This window comes from Macaca mulatta, chromosome 13 (genome assembly GCF_049350105.2).
Source record: "Macaca mulatta isolate MMU2019108-1 chromosome 13, T2T-MMU8v2.0, whole genome shotgun sequence".
Classification (NCBI taxonomy): domain Eukaryota; kingdom Metazoa; phylum Chordata; class Mammalia; order Primates; family Cercopithecidae; genus Macaca; species Macaca mulatta.
In genome coordinates this window covers 61,481,443-61,501,410 of record NC_133418.1, presented here as the reverse complement: position 1 = coordinate 61,501,410, position 19,968 = coordinate 61,481,443, and the positions used below count along the sequence as shown (strand labels likewise).

The 19,968-nt window shown below is 37.2% G+C and overlaps 1 protein-coding gene and 1 pseudogene across 2 annotated transcripts in view; one reads left to right on the top strand and one right to left on the bottom strand.

The window, feature by feature from the left end:
- Nucleotides 1–19,968, bottom strand: part of WDPCP (WD repeat containing planar cell polarity effector) — a 491,911-nt gene that overhangs the window by 144,240 nt on the left and 327,703 nt on the right. The window lies entirely within an intron of this gene.
- On the top strand, nucleotides 6,646–9,079 carry LOC694559 (ornithine decarboxylase 1-like; annotated as a pseudogene).

Sequence of the window (19,968 nt, the reverse complement as noted above, 5' to 3'; positions counted from 1 at the left end):
AAAGTGCAGGGATTACAGGCGTGAGCCACCGCGCCCGGCCAGCTTTTGTATTTTTAGTAGAGACGGGGTTTCACCATGTTGATCAGGCTGGTCTTGAACTCCTGACCTTGTGATCTGCCCGCCTCGGCCTCCGAAAGTGCTGGGATTACAGGTATGAGCCACTGCACTAGCCAAGGGTCAGTAAACTATGGCCCATGGGCCAAATCTAGCCTGCTTTTGATACAGTCCTCAAATTAAGAATGGTTTTTACATTTTTAACGGTTGGAAGAACTGTGCTCAATCACTGCTATTGAACACTGAGTGGCTTTGAAATTAGCTTTTGCTGCAAATTTGAAACGGTTTCAAGCTAAAGTTACAAAGTAAAACAGTGCTTATATGTGAAACTTATATGTGAAACATAATGTGATAAAGTCATTTCAATGAGAACATTGTTTGAATTGCAAGTAATGTCAGGCTGCATCACATACTTCCTGCACTGTCAAAAGGTTTTTTTTTTTTTTTTTTTAAATAATCTCCATTCCTACACAAATTTTCAGCAATATATTTTCTGATTTCAAATTACAGCAGTGTTTTTCAGACCTTGATGCAAGTGCAAAGGAAATTTACATATTCCAAAATCCATTTAACTGTGCAATTGAGGAACTTTAATTGGAAGTGATTTGCAATGTAATGACATGCTAAAAGGCATTCTAGCCTTTTAGCTAATAGAATTCTAAAAATGCCTGCCAGTCTGTTGAATATACTCAATTAAAAGCATATACTCATGGATTGATATCAGTATTTGGCAGTACTTATATATGTGGAAAGACATTTTCAAAGGTGAAATATGTAAAATCTCATTGTAGATAAGCATTAACAGATGAACGTTAGCTAAAGATTTTGATAGGAAACACCAGCTTTCAAACCCAATTAAGTGAAATGTTACCTCCTCTGAAAAGGATTCCATTCTTCACATATGTAGAGCTATATCACAAAAATTGTACTCTTTTAATTTCATCAATAAAGATTTATGGAAATTTTCTGTCTTGTTATATAAGTACCTACATAATAACTTCAGTTTTGCCTCTTGGCTCACAAATCTCTAATATTTGCTATCTGGCCCTTTGTAAAAAGTTTGCTGGACCTGTATTTTAACAATATATCATAATTTAAAATAAACTTTTGGTAAATCTTCCTAAGGAAATGATGGGACAGTATCCAAGATTGGTAATTAAAGCACTGTTTATAACAGTGAAAAACTGGAGGCAACTTAAATGTACAATCAAAATAATATGTGGTTTTTAATTTTTAATCCAAGAATAGCATGATACTTTAATAATAGATTCTTATATTCAGAGAAGAATTTGGTAAGTTGAAAATATATACTTTTTTCAACTTTGCAAATATTTAAGATTTTTACACCTATGCTCTTAAGAATAGTCTGTGACTTTGTTTACTTGAACTGCCCTTGGCTGGTATCAAGATTACACTGGTCTTATAAAATGAGCTAGGTGGCTTTCCCTGTTTTCTGTTCTTTGATAAAATTTGTATTTATTATTGAAAGCAAAAAATATGCAGTACATTTGAGAAGATATTACCAACCATTACTAAAGAACATAAATGAACATCTGATTAAAATACAGACATACACATGCTTATATCTAGGAAGACCATACATTTATAAAAATTTCAATTCTGACCCCATATATTCTGTAAAACTCAGTGGAGTTCTAATCAAAATCCCCTCAACTTGATAAATTGATCTTAAAATTAATATGTCAAAACAAATGGTGAAGAATATCTAAAACTTATTCTAGTTAATTTTAAAACTATAGAACACTGATATATAGCCATATAAACAAACAAACAAAAAAACATACCCATATATAGATGGTTCTATTTGTGGTACCATTATGAGTACTTTATGTTTAGAAGTAAGTGTGGGCTATAAGATCTGTGGTCAAATTATTTCTGGAATGTTTTCTGTCTCTCATTTTTGCATTCTTCCTTAATTCTCTGATTTCTCCCCTGTATTTAAAAAAATAGTTCTAGGGAATTGGGGTCATCGATTTGAAGAGGGAAAATTAAAACATAAAAATAAAAGAGATCGTGCTTTACTTTGCCCAGGCTAGATTCAAACTCCTGGGCTCAAGTGAACCTTCTGCTTCAGTCTCCTGAGTAGGTGGGACTAGAGGTGCTAGCTAAGAGGGCAAACATTAATAGTTCTTAAATTGATATTATATCTCCCCCATGAAAGTTTTAATTTCATAATCTGTTTGGAAACATGCTATGCAGTCCATTTATTTGCTGATTCACCTGTGGACCTCCTCATTATTCATATATTTGAATGTGGACTTAAGCAAAATGCATTCAAGAGTATATCTCCATAATTCCATGCCCCTCAGTCTGACAGAGTTAATTAAGCTTTAGGATCTGGTGAAAGACATATCTAGTATCTATATCACCTCTCAAGTGGCTATCTTCTGACTTTGTTTAATAATTTTTGATAGATTTAGCCTAGGAATTTAGTTTAAATGTTGGATTTACACAATTAAATGCTATAGTGTGAATGTCCCACCAAAACACATGTTGAAACTTAATTGCCAGTGCACTGGCATTGGAAGGTGGGGCCCTTAAGAGAGGATTAGGTCATGAAGGCTCTGCCATCATGAATAGATTAATGCTGTTATCACAGGAGTGGGTTAGTTATCAAAAGAATGGGTTTGTTGTAAAAGTGAGTTTGGCCCAATTTCCTTTCTCTGTCTCATGTGTTTACTCTGCCTTCCACCCTTACCATGGGATCACTCTTACCAGATCCCAGCACCAAGCTCTTGGACTTCCCAGCCTCTAGAGCTCTTAACTGAATAAATCCGTTTTCTTTATAAGTTACCCAGTCTGTGGTATGCTGTTGTAGCAGCAGAAAACGGATTAAGACAACAAATATCTGGGAAATGGTCATAGTCTAAATGAATCAAGAAAATAAAACCCATTTGGCTGTATATTTCATTTTTATGTCCTTTACCTGGGTAGGCTAGCACATACAGGAATAATGGACATGGAGTAAGCTCATTGAGACTAATGCTAAGGTACTGTTAAGTCTAAATATACTGAAGAAATTGCAAGCAAGTGGCCCACAAGCAGGGTAGTCATACTCATTGTAACATTAGTTTTAATGAACAGATATTAGCTAATCAAGAATCATTCTGCAAATAACTATGCAACGTTTACTGTGTGCCAGATACAGAGATGAATTTTCCATGAAGCTAATGAAGCTTAAGCTTCATTACCTCTTACTTGTAGAAGTCCTTTGTGGTATCTAATTTTGTATCTGAAAATTTAAATTCTTTTTCTTAAAAAAAAATTCCTCAAATTATATCAGCTTCAGGCCCTGTAAAAGATGGATGTACCCCTGGCTAGATGCCTAGCTATCATGGTTCTAACAGACTAGTGGACTATGTTACTATATGTTACTTGTTTAGAATCACTTGTCTGGAAGACCCAACTATATGCTGTGCATGCGAGGCTCACTTCACCTCTGAGGACACACAGACTCAAAGTAAATGGATGGAAAAAGATATTCCATTCAAATAGAAACGGAAAGATTGGAGATAGCTATACTTCCATCAGACAAGATACACTTTTAGTAAAAAGGCTGGGCATGGTGGCTCACACCTGTAATCCCAGCACTTTGGGAGGCCGAGGTGGGTGGATCACGAGGTCAGGAGATCAAGACCATCCTGGCTAACATGGTGAAACCCCGCTATGAAAAGAGAAAAAGAAGGTCATCTTATAGTGATAAAGGGTTCAGTTCATCAAGAAGTTATAACAATGGTAAATATATTTGCACTAAACATTGGAGCCCATGAATATATGAAGCAAATATTAGTAAGTTTGAAGGGAGAGAGAGATTGCAATACAATAATAGTAGACTTCATTACCCCCACTTTCAACACTGGATCATCTAAAGAAGAGAAAATCAATAAGGAGACATCAATTTAAACTACAGTTAAAAAAAGGGGCCTAACAGATATTTTACAGCATTAGCATCCAACAGAAACAGAATATAAATTCTTTTCCAGTGTACGTTGAACATTCTTCAGAACATATTATATGCTGGGCCACAAAACAAGTCTCAACAAATTTAGGAAGACTGAAATCATGTATTTTCTGACCACAACGGCATGAAACTATAAATCAGTAACAGGAACAATCTTGGAAAAGTCACAAATATGTATAAATGAAGCATCTTTCTGAACAACCAATTGGCCAAAGATGAAATTTAAAAATACCTTGTGACAAACAAAAATGAAAACACAATATACCAAAACATATAAGATGCAGCAAAAGTAGTCCTAAGAGAGTATATGGTAAAAAGTGCCTACTTCAGAAAAGAATATCTCAAATAAACAATCTAACATTACACCTCAAGGAACTAGAAAAAGAAGAATAAGCCCAAACTTGGAAGGAAATAATAAAGAGAAAAAAGAAACAAATTAGATACTAGAAAAATAATAGAAGAGATCAAGAAAACTAAAAGTTGGTTTTTGAAAAGATAAACAAAACTGACTAACCTTTCAGTAGACTAACAAAGAGAAAAAGAGAAGATTCAAATAAAATCAGAAATAGGAGACATTATAAGTGTATACCACAGAAATACAAATAATCACAACATACTACTAGTACTATGAACAACTATATACCAATAACTTGTATAACCTAGAAGAAATGAATGAGCTCAAAGAAACATGCAGTCTACTAAGAATAAGTCAGGAAAAAAAGAAATAGAAAATCTGAACAGACCAATAATGAGTAAGGAGACTGAATAAATAATCAGATAAGCCTAGGATCTGATGGTTTCACTGCTGAATTATATCAAACATTGAAAGAAAAAGTAAAAGCAATCCTTTTCAAGCCCTTCCAATAAACTCACTGTGAGGCCAGCATTACCCTGATACCAGCCAGACAGAGACACTACAATAAAAGAAAATTACAGCCCAATGTCCCTGATGAACATAGATGCAAAAATACTCAACAAAATACCATCAAACCAAATTCAGTGGCACATTAAAAAAGATCATTCACCATGATGAAGTGGTATTTATCCCAGAAATTCAAGTATGGTTCAACATATATAAATCAATGTGTGATACACTGTATTAACAAGATAAAGGACAAAAACTGCATAACCATCTCAATAGATGTAGAAAAAGCATCTGACAAAATTCAACATCTGGTCACGATAAAAACTAAAAAAAATATGGAAGGAATATACCTCAACACAATAAAGGCCATATATGATAAGCCCACAGCTAACATCATACTCATTTGTTAAAAGTTGAAAATTTTTCCTCTAAGATCAGGAGTAAGACAAGGATATCTACTCTTATCACTTGTATTCAACACAGTACTGGAAATCCCAGCCAGTGCAATTATACATGGAAAAGAAATTAAAAGTATCCTTATAGGAAAGGAAAATGTGAAATTCTGTTTGCTGATGACACAATCTTACAGAAAAAACAAAAAATTGTTCGAACTGATAAGTTTGTAGGTTGCAAAACCAACATGTGGTTGATTTGGCAGCTTATAAAATCAGTAAAGTTGCAGGTTATAAAATCAACATACAAAAATCAGTACTCGTTCAATACACTAACAATGAATTATCCAAAAAATAAATTAAGAAAACAATTCCGTTTATACTAGCACCAAAAAAGAAAACACATAGGAGCAAATTTAACCAAACAGATGAAAAACCTATACACTGAAAATTATAAAACATTGATGAAAGAAATTAAAGAAGACACAAATAAATGGAAAGATATTGACTGGGCGCAGTGGCTCACACCTGTAATCCCAGCACTTTGGGACACTGAGGCGGGTGGGTCATGAGGTCAGGAGTTCAAGACTAGCCTGGCCAAGATGGTGAAACCCCGTCTCTACTAAAAATACAAAAATTAGCTGGGTGCGGTGACAGGCGCCTGTAATCCCAGCTACTCGGGAGGATGAGGCAGGAAAATCATTTGATCGGTGGGTGGAGGTTGCAGTGAGCCGAGATCACTCCACTGCACTCCAGCCTGGGCAACAGAGTGAGACTCTGTCTCAATACATACATACATACATACACACACACACACACACACACACACACACATTTAAAAATAAATAAATGGAAAGATATCCCATATTCATGGATTAGTAGAAACAATAGTGTTAAAATGTTCATACTATCCAAAGTAATTTACTAATTAAATGCAATTCCTATCAAAATTCCAATGTCTTTTTTTTAGCAAAAGAGAAAAAACAGTCCTAAAATTAATATGGAACCAGGTAATACCCTAGAGAGCCAACAATCTTGCATAAAAGGAGCAAAGCTGGAGGCAACACAGTAACTTCAAAATATATTATAAAGCTGTTGAAACAAAGCAGCATGGTACTGGTATAAAAACAGACACTCTGAAGAATGGTACAGGATAGAAAGCCCAGATATAAATCCAAGTATTTATGGTCAGTTGATTTTCAACAAAGTGGCCAAGAACATGCAATGGGGAAAGAACAATTTATTGTCCTTTCCAATGTATTTAATAAATGGTGTTGGGAAAACTGGATATTCATGTGCAGAATAATAAAATTGGACCCTTACATCAAACCACATATAAAAATCAACTCAATGTCAGTCCCTCCTGTAGCCCCTCTGCCAGCAACTCCGGCGCCACCTCGGGGCCGGCGTCTCAGGCCGGCGGGAGCCTGGCGCTGACGGGCGCGGCAGGGGCGGCCGAGTGCTCCTGCCGCTCCGGCGTCTGCGCTTCCCCATTGGGCTGGCCCATGGCGCCCGGGCGCTCTGAGATTGCCACTACTGCTCCAAGGGCACACGCAGAGGGATTTGGAATTCCTGGAGAGTTGCCTTTGTGAGAAGCTGGAAATATTTCTTTCAATTCCATCTCTTAGTTTTCCATAGGAACATCAAGAAATCATGAACAACTTTGGTAATGAAGAATTTGACTGCCACTTCCTCGATGAAGGTTTTACTGCCAAGGGCATTCTGGACCAAAAAATTAATGAAGTCTCTTTTTCTGATGATAAGGATGCCTTCTATGTGGCAGACCTGGGAGACACTCTAAAGAAACATCTGAGGTGGTTAAACGCTCTCCCTCGTGTCACCCCCTTTTATGCAGTCAAATGTAATGATAGCAAAGCCATCATGAAGACCCTTGCTGCTGTGGGGACAGGATTTGACTGTGCTAGCAAGACTGAAATACAGTTGGTGCAGAGTCTGAGGGTGCCTCCAGAGAGGATTATCTATGCAAATCCTTGTAAACAAGTATCTCAAACTAAGTATGCTGCTAATAATGGAGTCCAGATGATGACTTTTGATAGTGAAGTTGAGTTGATGAAAGTTGCCAGAGCACATCCAAAAGCAAAGTTGGTTTTGCGGATTGCCACTGATGATTCCAAAGCAGTCTGTTGTCTCAGTGTTAAATTCGGTGCCACGCTCAGAAATAGCAGGCTCCTTTTGGAAAGGGCAAAAGAGGTGAATATCGATGTTGTTGGTGTCAGCTTCCACGTAGGAAGTGGCTGTACCGATCCTGAGACCTTCGTGCAGGCAATCTCTGATACCCGCTGTGTTTTTGACATGGGGGCTGAGGTTGGTTTCAGCATGTATCTGCTTGATATTGGCGGTGGCTTTCCTGGATCTGAGGATGTGAAGCTTAAATTTGAAGAGATCACCAGCATAATCAACCCAGCGTTGGACAGATATTTTCTGTCAGACTCTGGAGTGAGAATCATAGCTAAGCCTGGCAGATACTATGTTGCATCAGCTTTCACACTTGCGGTTAATATCATCTCCAAGAAAATTGTATTAAAGGAACAGACTGGCTCTGATGATGAAGATGAATCGAGTGAACAGACCTTTATGTGTTATGTGAATTATGGTGTCTATGGATCATTTAATTGCATACTGTATGATCACGCACATGTAAAGCCCCTTCTGCAAAAGAGACCTAAACCAGATAAGAAGTATTATTCATCCAGCATATGGGGACCAATATGTGATGGCCTTGATCGGATTGTTGAGCGCTGTGACCTGCCCGAAATGCATGTGGGTGATTGGATGCTCTTTGAAAACATGGGCGCTTACACTGTTGCTGCTGCCTCTACGTTCAATGGCTTCCAGAGGCCGGTGATCTACTATGTGATGTCAGGGCCTGCGTGGCAACTCACGCAGCAATTCCAGAACCCCGACTTCCCACCCGAAGTAGAGGAACAGGACACCAGCACCCTGCCTGTGTCTTGTGCCTGGGAGAGTGGGATGAAACGCCACCCAGCAGCCTGTGCTTTAGCTGGTATTAATGTGTAGATATCACCCTAGTAGCTGTTAACTACAAGTTTAGCTTAAATTAAGGGATTTGGGGGGACCATGTAACTTAATTACTGCTAGTTTTGAAATGTCTTTGTAAGAGTAGGGTCGGCACGATGCAGCCATATGGAAGACTAGGATATGGGTCACACTTATCTGTGTTCCTATGGAAACTATTTGAATATTTGTTTTACATGGATTTTTATTCACTCTTCAGACACGCTACTCAAGAGTGCCCCTCAGCTGCTGAACAAGCGTTTGTAGCTTGTACAATGGCAGAATGGGCCAAAAGCTTAGTGTTGTGACCTGTTTTTAAAATAAAGTATCTTGAAATAATTAGGCAAAAAAAAAAAAAAAAAAAATCAACTCAAAATGGATAAAAGATGTTAAGCACAAGATGTGAAACTTGTGGAGGAGGGAAAAGCTCCTCGACATTTGCCTGGGCAATGATTTATTGGCTAGGACTGCAAAAGCACAAGCAGTAAAAGCAAAAATAGATAAATGAGACTGCAATGAATGAAAAAGATTATGGACAGCAAAAGAAAGAAGTAACAGTGAAGAGATAAACCATGTGTTAGGAGAAGATATTTACAAACCATACATCTGATAAGGGGCCAATATCCAAAATATATAAAGAATTCAAACAACTCAATAGTAAGAAAACTCAATTAAAGTATCTGAGCAGACATTTCTCAAAATAAGAGAGATAGATGGTATGAGATAGAGATAGATGATAGACAGAGATAGATAGATGGTAAAAGTATCTGAGTAGACATTTCTCAAAATAAGAGAGATGCCAACAGATATATGAAAAACACTCAACATCTCTAGTCACCAAGGAAATGCAAATTTAAACCACAGTGAGATATCACCTCATGCCTGTTAGAATAGCTACTAATGTCAAAAAAGAGAAAAAGAATAAGTGTTGGTGAGGATATGAGGAGAAGGGAACCTGTGTATACTGCTGCTGGGAATGCACATTAGTACAGCCATTTTGGAAAATAGCATGGAGGTTTCTTAAAAAAACTAAAAATACCATATGATCTAGCAATCGCACTTCTGGGTATATATTCAAAGGAATTGAAATTGATACGTCAAGCAGACGTTGGTACTCCCATATATTTCAAGATTTTTCACAATAGCCAAGTTATGGAGCAACCTAAGTGTCTATCAGTGGATGAATCGATAAAGGCAATGTGGTATATCTGCACAATGAGATATTATATACAGCCTTTAAAAATAAGAAAAGTTTTTCATTTGTGACAATATGGATGGAACTAGAGGACATTATGCTAAGTGAAAGAAGCCAGGTACAGAAAGATGGATACTGTATGATCTCACTTGTTATATATGGAATTTTTAAAAAGTTGATTTCAGAGAAACAGGAAGGTGATGACAGAGGCTGGAGGTTATGGTGGTGGGGAAAGGGAAGATGCTGATCAAAACATACAAAGTTTCAGCTAGACTGTAGGAATAAGTTGAGTGATCTTTAACACTATATGATGACCACCGTTAATAACAATGTATTGTACATTTCAAAATAGATTTTTATTTTTTATCTTTTTATTTTATTTTGTGAAACAGGATCTCACTCTGTCACCCAGGCTGCAGTACAGTGGCACGACCATGGCTCACTGCAACCTCGACCTCCAGGCCTCAGGTGATCCTCCCATCTCAGTCTCCCAAGTAGTAGGACTACAAGCACATGCCACCCCACTTGGTTAGTTTTGTATTTATTTATTTATTTATTTATTTATTTTAGAGACAAATTTGTCATGTTGCCCAGGCTGGTTTCAAACTCCTGGGCTCAAGTAATCCTCCCACCTCAGCCTCCCAAAGTGATGGGATCACAGGTATAAGTCACTGCTCCTGGCCTTCAAAAAAGATTTTTAATGTTATGATCACAAAAAATAAATTGGTAAGGTAACAATATGTTAATTAGCTCAAGGGAATCTTTCTGCAATGTATACATAGATCAGAACGTCACATTGTACCCCACAAATATACACACATCACATTGTACCCCATAAATATACACAATTGTTATCTGTCAATTAAAAATGTAAAAGAATCATGCATCTTGGAGAAAGGCACAATAAAACATTGTAAGATGTTTAGTGTTTTTTATTTGTTGGCCCTTTTTTGGAGTCACTGTATAAAATTAAAATGTCATATCACAAGTCTAAATGGACAATATACATAATTGATTTGAAAAGTGTCATATTGACAATTTTCAACTTGTACTTCAACCCAGCCAGTGTTACCTAGTTGATAGATGGTTAAGTTATAAAAGTGTTACTAACTTGGAATCAAGTTTTCAGAAAGATATTCAGAAGAATGAACACCACTTAGTTTCTGTCATTCTCAATGACAATTTTATAATTTATCATTTGCCAATTTGACTTATATTAGCATCATCATTTAGCACTATTAAATGAAATTGGCTTCCAGTCAACAAAAGATGACAAACTGACAGTCTTTGGACATGATCCAGATTTCAAAATTTACACATATTCTGCCTATACATGTAAAATCTAAAATAAAAAACTTGCTGTTCCTAGGACTTCATTACCTTTCACAGAAGACTTTTGAATGTGCTACCAGAATGAATATGCAAATTTACAGCAAAAAAGTTTTAAAACTAAAAAAATATTGAATGGAGTTTCATCTTAAATCATACTTTGGATCAGTTATTGACAGATAATTATAAGTACTGTAACATATTGATATTGTTATAACCTTTTCTAATTTGTGAAATGTTCCTAAGATTGATAGGTTTCTATGAGATATGGAAGCACTAACAAAGACATGCAACAGCTTATACATATTTATAATTACTGTGTTCTTGTCCTGTATGATGCTTTGATTAGTTCAAATCCATTGATAATTGAACATTTTTATTCATATTCTACAGTTTTACAGGTTTAAACCTTGGTCAAAGTTGCCTTCAACACATTCAAATTCATGCTATTTCACCTAAACATAAATGTGTAAAATATTGATACAATCCTCTTTGTGCTTATTTTAAAATGACATTTCCCTTTGGACAAATCTGATTAACTGCTTTAAGAACTGGGGAAAAATATTGTTTCTAATACTGTGTTTATATTTTAGAAGCATCATATTTTGTAGCTTTGAGGAGAATGAATGTAACTTTCAAGATAAGGAAGTATGTTAAATAACTTATCTCAGAGTTACATAAATAGAAATAAAAATTTTAGTAATCAATTGCTAACGTCCATATAAATGTTCCACAGTCTTTTTTATATTAGGTCAGAACAATGAATCATCACTTTAAAAGTGAAAAATATATGGAAAGAATCGATATTTTATTTTACCAAATTAAGAATTTACTTGTCTTGTCATATATTCTCATGTTAGAATAGGCTTGTAGGAATTACATGTTTTTGAAGGTTTTGTAGAACTCATAAGTAAAAACAAGTGCTTCCTTTCAGGAGTTCTGTTTTTGACTACTTTTTGAATTTTCTCTGTGGGGTTACTGAACTAATTTTTTTTTTATTTCTTATGTCAATTTTAGCCATTTATATTTTTCTGGAAATTATTCACAGTGGGAAGGAGGCTTTCAAGATGGCTAACCAGAGGCACCAGCACTCACCTCCTCCACAAAGAAGGACCAGAATATCAAGTAGATAATCACATACTGAATACAGCATTTAAGAGAGAACACTAGAATTCAGAGGGAAGTGACAGGGAACCTCTGAGTCACAGAAGGAGAGGGAAGAAAAGTTGCCAGCCAGCCAGGATTGGCACAGAGCCAGGAGAAACTCACCAGTGAAGGGAAAAGGTTAAAGTGAGAGGTCTATAGCAGTCTACTCTCCCATGATGGACTCCTACAGTCTTAGCCACAGGAGAGCTCCTCAGTCCTTATGGACCCTGAGACTAGTATAGGGACTTCTTGGAGTCCATGCAGTGGCATTGTTCCAGACAGGTCATTTGCACTGCAGACCACATCCCCCAAGACTCAAGCAGCTGTAGCATGACATCATTTTGAGAGCCCAGTCACAACAAATGATATCCTTCCCTGGGGCACAACAGCTCCTGAATGTCCACATCACTGGAGCTTTGCTGACATTTCCCCCAACATCAGCCCAGAGGGCTGTAGTACTGAGGCACTGGCTAGACTCAGTGGTATACCCAGGTTTGCAGCACTCTAGCCCACATACTGTCCTGCACCTGGGAAATGGGCAGTGATGTGTAATGGGGAGGCTGCCTGTGGGACAATGGGAGCCAGAACCAAAGTGTGTGCTCACCAGAGCCTGAGAGCCAACTTCCTGGGTCCGCTGTCACTGACAGCAGCCCTTCCTTGCTCCCAGCAGCAAAGCCAATGTGCACTTGCACATACCTTTGAGCAGCCTAGAAACCAGCCAACCTGGGCACCATCCTAAGGCCTAAGGACAGGCCCACCCTACCCACTGCTGCATGAGTGCACTGTCCAGGGCCCTGAGGATTGATCTGCTTGTCTGCCACAGCCTGTGGTTGAGTGAAATATTAAGGAGCTTCAGGACAGGCCTACCTGGCCACCACTGCTGGTGCCCACATGTACCACTGAGGGGCCTCTGAATAGGTCTCCCCTGGTCACTGGCATCTGAGTATACTATCTGGGGTCCTGGGGACTGACTCATCCCATCACCGTCACTGGTGCCTACATGCACCATTGTGGTGGGGGGAAAGAGGGACTTGAAAACAGGCCTGCCCTGCCCACTGCCAGTGACTGCATGTACCATAAAAAACCTGAAGATAGGTCTGTTCTGCCCACTGCCACTGCTTCCACTGCCCAAGCACACCATTTGGGGACGTGGGGATCAACCCATCCCACCCACCAACACTAGCACCTGCACATGCCTTTTGAGAGCATGACATCAGACCCACCCAGCCTGCTGCCAGTACTGCTGCCAACATCAACATACATGTGCCACCTGGGAGACAGTAAACTGGCTTGCCGAGACTGCCACAACCACTGGTGCCAGAATGTACTGCTTAGGGGCCTCTAGGTTGTCCCAACACTGCTACCGTCATTGCTAACATCATACATGCTGCCCAAGGACCCACCCACCCACCAACCACTGCCACTGCTAGTCCCTGAACAAGCAACCGGGAGGTCCAAGGGTCAGCCTGCATGCACTTACCACCAGTGCCTGCATATGTGGTGCACATCCAGCCCACTACCACCACTATTGCTGCCTGAAGACCAGCCCTCCTGATATTCCCATCCTCAGCAAAGCCTCACTATAGCTCTTGCTAACAACTGCAGCCCAAGCAACTGAGGAATTAACAGGCACCACTAATTCTGATGACAGCCAATGAAATCATATGACTACATGAGTGTGCCCAACCAGAATCAAAGCCAAATCAACCTACCCAACCAACACTATAGGTACATCTTTAGGAAAATGTCTTACCCTATGAAAACCAATCTATAAAACTGGAAGAAACAACTGTTACACCAGATATCAACAGAAAGACACAAGAAACATGAAAAGGCAAGGAAACATGATACTGCCAAAAGAACATAATAATTCTCCAGCAACAGATTCCAATGAAAAAGAAATCTGTAAAATGCCTGAAAAAGGATTCAAAATAATAATATTAAAGAAGCTAAATGGGATACAGATAAAAATTTTAAAACAATCAGAAACACAATTCATGATCTGAATGAGAAATTCAACAGAGACATCATTTAAAAAATTCTGAAACTGAATAATTTAATAAATGAAATAAAAAATACAACTGAGGGTTTAAACAACAGATTAGATCAAATACAAGAAATAATCTAAGAACTGGAAGACAGTTTTGACACCATAAATCTACCAAATATTTGAATTTTCAGAGTCCCAGAAGGAGACAATATGGGCAAAGATATAGAAAACCTATTTAACAAAATAATAGCTGAATACTTCCCAAATCTTTTTTTTTTTTTGAGACGGAGTCTCGCTCTGTCACCCAGGCTGGAGTGCCGTGGCGGGATCTCAGCTCACTGCAAGCTCCGCCTCCTGGGTTTACGCCATTCTTCTGCCTCAGCCTCCCAAGTAGCTGGGACTACAGGCACCCACCACCTCGCCCAGCTAATTTTTTGTATTTTTTAGTAGAGACGGGGTTTCACCGTGTTAGCCAGGATAGTCTCGATCTCCTGACCTCATGATCCACCCGTCTCAGCCTCCCAAAGTGCTGGGATTACAGGCTTGAGCCACCGCGCCCGGCCAATACTTCCCAAATCTTACAAGAGACATGGACATTCAGATACGGGAATCTCAAAAGGTTCTTAAATAGATACAATCCAAAAAGGTTTTCAAGCCACGTTATAGTCACTGTTAAGAGTCAAAGAAAGAATTCTAAAAACAGCAAAAGTGTCAAGTCACATATAAGGGAATCCCATCAGACTAACACTGGATTTTTCTTTTTACAAGACAGGAGAGAATAGGATGATACATTCAAACTACTGGAAGAAAAAAAACACTGTCGGCCAAGACTACTGTACCCAGAAAAGCTTCTTTTCAAAAATGAAGGCAAAATAAAGAAATAAAGTGTTTCCCAGATAAGCAAAAACTGAGGGAATTCATCACCACTAGATTGGTCCTACAAGAAATATTTAAGGAAGTCCTAGATCTGGAAGCAAAAGGATGATACCTACCACCATGAAAACACATAAACTATAAAACTCACTGGTAGAGCAGACACACAGTAAGAGAAAGAGAAAGGAGTCAAATGTTACTACTATAGAAACCCAACAAACTATAATGATAAACAGTAAGAGAGGAAGAAAAGAATAAAGGATATACAAAACAAACTTAAAACATGTAACAAAAAAAAAAAACCGAAATAAGTCCTCATCTAACAATAATAACCGTGAATGTAAATGGATTAAATTCCCCATTTAAAAGATACAGACAGCTTGAATGTATTAAAAAGACATGACCCAACTATATGCTTCCTATAAGACTCACTTCACCTGTAAAGGTACAATAAACAAAGTTAAAGGGATAGAAAAATATTTGCTGCACAAATATAAACCAACAGTGAATAGGAGTAACTATATTTATATCAGGTAAAATAGAATTTAAATACAAAACTAAAAAGAGACAAGGAAGGTAATTATATAATGATGAAGGGATCAATTCAGCAAGAGGGTCTAACAGCTCTAAATATGTATGCACCCAACACTGAAACACACATACACACACACACAGAGCAAATATTATTATATATAAATGGAGAGACAGACTTAAATACAATAATAGTTGGACTTCAACACTTTTCCTTCTCAGCATTGGACAGATAATCTAGATAGAAAATCAACAAAGAAACATTGGATTTAAACTGCACTGCAGACCAAATGGACCTAACAGCCATTTACAGAACATTTTATTCAACAGTTACAAAATATGTACTCTTCTCATTAGCACATGGAATATTCTCCAGGATTGACCATATGTGTTAGGCCACAAAACAACTCTCAACAAATTTTTAAAAAATCATATCAAGTATCTTCTCAGACCACAAAGGAAGAAAACTAGAAGTTAATACCAAGAGTTACTATGGAAAATGTACACATACAGGGAAATTAAACAATATGTTCCTCAATGACCCCTGAATCAAAGAAGAAATTAAGAAGGAAATAAAAAAATGGAAACAAATGAAAATGGAAATACAACATACTAAAACCAATGGGATACAGCCAAAGCAGTGCTAAGAAGTACTTTTTTGTACATCAGAAAAGTAAGAAGATTTCAAATAAACAACAATGCACCTGAAGGAACTAGAAAAGCAACAAACAAAACCCAAAATTAGTAGAAAAAGAAAAATAATAAAGATCAGAGCAGAACTAAACAAGATAGAGACTAATAAATAACACAAGAAAATTGGCTCACTGAAAAGATAAAAATCTATAGATAAAGATAAAACATAGATAAAAACATATTGTTTAATTTCTAGCTAGACTAACAAGAAAAAAGGAGAAAAACTGAAATAAGATCAGAAAGGTAAAGGAGACATTACAACTGATATCAAAGAAACAGAAAGGATCATCTCAGACTTTTATGAACAACTATACATCAACAAATTGGAAAACCTACAGGAAATGCGTAAGTTCCTGGACATATGCAACCTACCAAGATTATACCAGGAAGAAATAGAAAACCTGAAGAGAACAAGTTTTTTCTTCATTAACAAGATTTAATCAGTAATGAAAACTCTCCCAACAAAGAAAAGCCAACTGCTATTATTGAATTTACCAAACTTAGAAATGAATACCAATTCCTCTCAAACTATTTCAGAAGACTGAAGAGCAAAAATTCTCCTAACTCATTCTATGAGGTCAGCATTACCTCAATACCAAAACCAGACAAGGATATGACAAAGAAAAAAAAAAACCTATAGGCCAAAAACCTACAGGCCAATATGCCTGATGAACACAGTTGCAAAAATCCTCAACAAAATACTAGCAAACTGAATCCAACAAGACATCAATAAGACAATACACCAAGATCAAGTGGGATTTATCCCAGGGATGCAAGGATGCTTTAACATATGCAAATTGATAAAAGAACAGAATGAAAGATAAAAACCATTTGATCAGCAAATAGATGCAGAACAAATGTGATAAAATTCAACATCCATTCCTGGTTAAAAAAACAAAAAACAAAAACAAAAACAAAACAAAAAAACAAAACTCTCAAGTTAGGCCAAAAAGGAACCTACCTCAATATAATAAAGGCCATATATGAAAAACTGACAGCTAGCATCATACTGAATAGGGAAAAGCTGAAAGCATTTCTTCTAAGACCTGTAACAAGAAAAGGATATCCACTTTCACCACTCCTGATCAATATAGTACTGTAAGTCCTAGCCAGAACAATCAAGCAAGAGAAAGAAAGCTGGAAAAGATAAAGTCAGATTTGCAGACAGCATGATCTTATACCTAGAAAGTTATTAGAAATGACAAATGAACTCAGTAAAATTTCAGTTTACAAAATTAACACATAAAAATCAGCAGAGTTTCTATATATCAATAAGGAACTAGCTGAAAAATAAATCAAGAAAGAAATCCCATTTGCAATGGCTATGAAAAAATACATAAGAAATGTTTAACCAAGAAGGTCAAAGACCTGTATGAGGAAAATGAAATAACACCAGTAAAAAAACCAAAGAGGACACAAACAAATAGAAAGACATCCCATGCTCATGGATCAGAAGATTTAGTCTTATTAAAATGAATCAGGGAGAACCAGGAAGATGGTGCATAGGAGGCAGGACTAGCTTGCAGCTCCTGCTTGGACAGACAAAACAGTGTATAGAAACTCACATCATCAACTTTTTTTCCAAAAAGTACTGCAGGAACATATCAAGAAAGCTGAGAGAATCCATAGACTCTCTGAAGGAACTTGATCACCGTGCAGGCTCCCTCAGACACTGAAAAACTGTGCCGGTATCCACGGCTGAAAGATCTGAAGACAAATCACATTAAAGGATTCTTTGCAGACATTCCCCAGTACCAGCCCAGAGCCCAGTAGCTCCACTGGGTGGCTCAACCCAGAAGAGCAAAAACAATCACTGCAGTTCCGCTCTCAGGAAACCCCATCCCTAGGGGGAAGGGGGAGAACACCACATCAAGGGAGCACTCCATGGGACAAAAGAATCTGAATAGCAGCCCTTGAGTTCCAGATCTTCCCTCTGATATAGTCCACCAAATGACAAGGAACCAGAACAATTCTGGTAATATGATAAAACAGGGTTCTTTAACACCCTAAAAAGATCATACTAGCTCACCAGCAATGGAGCCAAACCAAGATTAAATCTTTGAATTGCCAGAAAAAGAATTCAGAAGGTTAATTATTAAGCTAATCAAGCAGCCATCAGAAAAAGGTGAAGTCCAACTTAAAGAAATAAAAAACATGATACAGGATATGAAAGGAAAAATCTTCATTGAAATAGTTAGCATAAATAAAAACAATCACAACTTCCGAAAATCAAGGACACACTTTGAGAAATGCAAAATGCACTGGAAAGTCTCAGCAATAGAATTGAACAAAGAGAAGAAAGAACTTCAGAGCTTGAGGACAAGGCTTTCAAATTAACCCAATCCATCAAAGACAAAGAAAAAATAATATATAAAAGTGAAGAAAGCCTGTAAGAAGTTTGGGATTACGTTAAGTGTTCAAACCTAAGAATAATTGGTGTACCCAGGAAGAAGAGAAATCTAAAAGTCTGGAAAACATATTTGAGGGAATAATCGAGGAAAATTTCCTTAGCCTTGCTAGAGGTCTAGACATGCAAATACAAGAAGCTCAAAGAACACGTGGGAAATTTATCACAAAAAGATCATTGTTTAGGCACACAGTCATCAAGTTATCTAAAATTAAGATGAAGGAAAGAATCTTAAGAGCTGTGAGGCAAAGGCATCAGGTAACCTACAAAGGAAAACCTACCAGAGTAACAGCAGATTTCTCAGCAGAAACCCTACAAGCCAAAAGGAATTGGGGTCCTATTTTTAGCCTCCTTAAACAAATCAATTATCAGCCAAGAATTTTGTATCCACCAAGTTTCATAAATGAAGAAAAGATACAGTCTTTTCCAGACAGACAAATGCTGAGAGAATTCGCCACTACCATGCCAGTACTACAGGAACTGCTAAAAAGAGCTAAATCTTGAAACAAATCCTCAAAACACACCAAAATCAAACTTCCTTAAAGCATGACTGTCACAGGACCCACATAACAATAACACAAAGAAAAAAAAAAAAAAAAAAAAAACACCACAAGGTATTCAGGCTACAAATAGCATGATGAATAGAATAGTACCTCACACCTCAGTCCTAATGTTGAATGTAAACAGCCTAAATGCTTCACTTAAAAGATACAGAATGGCAGAATGCATAAGAATTCACCAACCAAGTTTCTCTTGTCTTCAGGAAACTCAACATATAAGAACTCCCATAAATTTAAGGTAAAGGGGTGGAAAAAGATATTCCATGCAAATGGACAACAAAAGTGAGCAGGAGTAGCTATTTATATATCAGATAAAACAAACTTTAAGACAACAACAGTTTAAAAAGACAAAGAGAAACATTACATAATGATAAAAGAGCTAGTCCAACAGGAAAATATCACAATCTTAAATATATATGCACCTAACACTGGAGCTCCCAGATTTATAAAACAATTACTGCTAGACCTAAGAAATGAGATAGATGGCAACACAATAATAGTGGGGGCCATTAATACTTTACTGACAGTACTAAACAGGTCATCAAGACAGAAAGTCAACAAAGAAACCATGGACTTAAACTATACTCCAGAGCAAATGAACATAACAGATATTTACAGAACATTCTACCCAACAACTGCAGAATATACATTCTGTTCATCAGCACATGGAACATTCTCCAAGACAGAGCATATGAAGACCATATGACAGGCCAGAAAACAAATCTCAGTAAACTTAAGAAAAACCTAAATTGTGTCAAGTACTTTCAGACAACAGTGGAATAAAATTGGAAATCAACTCCAAAAGGAATCCTCAAAACCATGTAAATACATGGAAATTAAATAACCTGTTCCTGTATGATCTTTGGGTCAACGATGAAATCAAGATGGAAATTTTAAAATTCTTTGAACTGAATA